Source organism: Echinops telfairi, unplaced genomic scaffold (assembly GCF_000313985.2).
Source record: "Echinops telfairi isolate 266 unplaced genomic scaffold, ASM31398v2 ScPeMD7_18;HRSCAF=68, whole genome shotgun sequence".
NCBI lineage: Eukaryota > Metazoa > Chordata > Mammalia > Afrosoricida > Tenrecidae > Echinops > Echinops telfairi.
This window is the reverse complement of record NW_022103915.1, coordinates 8197270-8201478: the sequence shown is the minus strand read 5'-3', so window position 1 is coordinate 8201478 and position 4209 is coordinate 8197270.

Genomic DNA, 4209 nt, shown 5'->3' with positions numbered 1-4209 from the left:
CTTGTTTACCTTCAAGCTTTTAAGACCCCAGACGCTATATCTTTTGATAGCTGGGCACCATCAGCTTTCTTCACCACATTTGCTTATTCACCCGCTTCCGGTCCAATTTTTAAGTGATAGTGTCTCAGGCCCCACTTGTGGGAGCAGCAACCACCGTGTTCCCAGCCCCTCGTCATTCAAGTCTTCCCAACTAAGGCCGTGGGGTGGGCGGAACGCCAGCTTCACCTGGGACGCACATCCACTCTGACCTTGGCAGTGACGGAGGAGATGGAAGGAGGTATTAGAGTCATGGCAATGTCACACTGCTGTGCCTGTGTAAATCCTTGACAGAGCAATTGCCTTCCTTGTGGCTTAGTTTCTTCATCTGGAAAATGGGGCCGGTAATAGTTCTTGTAAGGACTGGATGAGCTGATATATGTTGTACCAGACATGCTGTGAGTGCAGTGGGAGGGTTTGCTGGCCTCTTACAAGTGTGCCCCAGGCTTGGTTTCCCCATCTCATCCTCCCCTCTGGGCCACCCAGGCTGCCAGACCTCCAGTAGGTACTCAGGGCCTTGCCACCAGCCTTGGGTACCTGCTTTCCTCAGCTTGCTCCTTCCACACCTGCAGGTACCTTTCACTATGTGGGGTCCCGTGCACCTGAGCCCTGACCTTGGAGGGAGTATATGGCCTGGGGGGTGGGGCACACCAAGGCTCTTTTGCAGCCTGTGGTCCCTTTGAGGGAGCCCAGTAGTGACACTGATGCTATGGGAGTCCCAAGAAGGCAGGCAGGGCCCTAGCACCTCCTTCCATCTCACCTGTCATTGCCAAGGTCAGAGTGGATGTGGGCCTCTTGGTGAGGCTGGCATTCTGCTCCACACCACTGCCAGTCTCGGCACATAGCTGTACCTGCATGCCATCTGCAGCACAGTGCCCACATCACCAGTGCTGCTTTGTGGGCAGAGGCATGCATCCCATAAGGCCCACCCATGTGGTCCCTCATGTGGCTATTCCTGCCAGCTGCTGGGCTAAGGGCGGGGGACCCAATGCGGAGCACTGAGCTTCTGCTCCTGGAGTTTCCAGGCTAGTGAGCAAGACTCACGTGCAGTGGTTACACTGAAAGCCAAGAAGGACAACTACAGGGAATGAGGCAATGAGTCCCTGAGGGGGCAAGATGGCAGGGAGGTTGGAGATTGAAATAGATCATCTTGGAGGAGTGGGGAGGGAGAGGTGGGGACCCAAGGTGGAAGGCCAGGTAAGTACAAAGGCCCTGAAGTAAAGGGGAGGGGGCCAGAAGAGTTGAGGGGCAGCAAGGAGGCCGGTGAGACATGGGTTAGAGACCGGAGGGAATGGAGATGGTTGGTATGGGCTGTAGGGCTGACAGGGCCAGGCAGTGCCTGCTGGTCAGGAAACGAGAGAATGCACTGTCCCAACCGGATGCTTGTGGGAGTGAAGGACACGATTAAGGTGGACACTGCGACAAAAGATTAACTGGAAACCAGCCCAGATAAACTGGGACATCCCGTCACCCTCCTTCAAGGTCAAGGTAAAGAATTCAGTCTCTAAGATCAGAACGCTGCCGCTTTGGAGGCAGACCATCTGCTTTGCAGTCCTCCCACCCCCACCCATCTTTATCTTTTAAAAGCACACACATTCAGCAAAGGACACAGATATTTCTACAACAGTCTGACTTGCCTTTACCAGTGCAGACTCATGGGCTACCAGCTCAACACACACAATGTTCCCTGCGTTCCCGAAGGGCCCCTCTAGTCCTTGCCCGCCAAAGGTAACTAGCACTCTTTTATCAACCAAAATGACTCTTGCTTGTTCCCCGCAGTTGAGCTATGATCTATGCACGGTTGTTACTGTGGGTGTCAGGTGTCAGCGAGTCGACTTCGACTCATAGCGACGCTGTGCACAGCAGCGTGACACACCACCCGGTCCTGCTTGCCACCTCACCCTTGTTCCCATGCTAGAGCCCATCGTTGAAGCCACCGTGTCAATCTGTCTTGTGGAGGGCCACTTTACCAAGCAGGACGTCCTTCTCCAGGGGCTACTGTGCACTTAATCTTAAGTGCACATCTTGAGAACTGTTTACTTCTGGGTATCCCTGGGTAACCACCTCCCAAATCAAGCCAAAGCACGTTTCCAACGGCCAGTCAATGCCACTGTCCCAGAGGTAGCCCCGATTCTGACTCCTAGTCCCACAACTACTTCTGCCACACCTGTTCTTCAAAGCTAGGGGTTTACCTAGGCTCCCACCCCCAAGCCCTCATCCACCTCTCATCTGCTCACCTAGCAACCCTGCTCTGGCGGAAGCCAGCAGTCGCCCACTTCTGACTTGCCCACTACAGCCCCAGAGGCCCTCACCTAGCCTCTGGCCTCAGAGTCCCAGCCCTGGCCAGTCCCTTCTCTTCAGCCAAGGGTTGGTTCAGGGGTGAAAAACAAACAAAACCTAGACCAGCTGGGGTGGCATGGACTCCGAGTCACTGTGCCCATGTGTGTTGGGGTAGAATTGACCGTCCTAGGATTTTTCAATGGCTGTGACCTTTTGGGAGGCGCAGTGGTTACGCTTTGGGCTGGTAACTTGGAGAGGAGCAGTTTGAAATCACCAGCTGCACCAGCGGGAGAAAGATGGGCTTTCTACTCCCGTAAAGAGTTACAGTCTCAGAAATGCACAGGGGCGGTTCTACCCTGTTCTATAGGGCTGCGCTAGGAGTCAGCATCAACTCGATGGCAGGGAGTTTGGTTTTGGCAAGGTGAGCTTTTGGTCACACATCGAAAGGGCATTCTTCCGAGGTACCTGAGGGTGTTCAAATCCCAACCTTTCCACTCCTAGTCCAGTGCCTAACTCTTTTCACTACCAAAGTCCTCCCCCCCAGCCCCCAGGATCAAGTCAATCGTCAGACTCATAGCCACCTAACAGCCCAATAAATGCAGCGTTTCCTAGGTCTATGTCTGCCACCAAGTCGATTCCAGAGTAAAAATCTCATCTTTCTCCAACGGGATGGTTGGTGGACTTTGCACTTAGCAACCCAATGCGTAACCCACTACCCACCTGGGCTCTTTGCGTCTCCTAGGCAAACCCTATAAATTCCCACACTAGCCATCTGAAAGGGAGAGAATTGAATGGCCACTACCGGGGGCGTTGGGAATTAACGGGGCACCCGGGCCTGGTCGCAGTCTTGCCAGCAGATGCCCCACACAGCAGATGCCCCACACCGGGGTTCGGGTGTGTCCTGGGCAGGTCGCCGGCCCGCCCTGGACCTGTCTCCCTGTTGAACAGTCCGAGAACGGGAGCTGCTTCGGGCGCAGAGAAGCCCTGGTTTTAAAGCAACGGAGGTCACAGTGCGACCCCCGATGGCCACTGCGGCCTGAAGCCCCACCAGCAGGAACGACCCGGGGTGGGGGTGGAGGGCTGCGGACCGCGGGGCCACTGTCCCTGGGTTTCCTCGTCCCCAAAGCCTCTACGAAGCCTCTCCGGGCCTCGGGGTCCACTTCTGACCCCAGCCTCAAGGCCGCACGGACTAGGATGCGGACAGACCGCTTCCATCGCGGGGCGCTGCCCCGCGAGCTGCCCCGCGCGCACGCGCCGCTGCAATCTCGGCGGCGAACTCCCAGGAGCTCGCCACGCCCCCGGCCACGCCCCGGCCCCCCGGCCACGCCCCTTTTCTTCCCAGCATCCCGGCCTCCCTACGGCAAGCGGCGAGGCCCGCTCCCGCCGGGAGTCGGGAGCCGGAGCGCAGGGCGGGGCAGCGCGCCCGCCGGGCCCCAGCCGGCCGCTTACCCTTGCAGAGGCTCCGCGGCTCCCGCCGCCGTCCGCAGCCCTCACCGCAGCCGAGATAAACAACTTAGCGTGTGAAAGCGAGAGGAGGAGGAGGGAAATTTTTTTTTTCTAAAAGAAGGAAGTAAACAGCCGCCCCCTTTTCCAGGGGCGGGGGGAGGGGAGAACCCCTCTATCAGAAAGTCTCCCCGTCCCCGGCTGACGGGGCAGCTCCCGGCCCTCTGCAGGCTCCGCGGGCCCGGGTTCGCGGGCACGTATCCCGCGTCCCCGCGCCCCTCCACTTCGGCCGCTCCGCCGGGGGCGTCTCCTTCCACCCACCGGAGTCCTTCCCCGACGGGCGGGCGGCGACGCGGGCTCCAGTCACAGGCTCCAGCTAGCAAAATGGAGGAGGAGGAGGAGGAGGAGGGGAAGGAGCGCGGACTCGCGAAAGGGCCGCCCGGCCGCGGC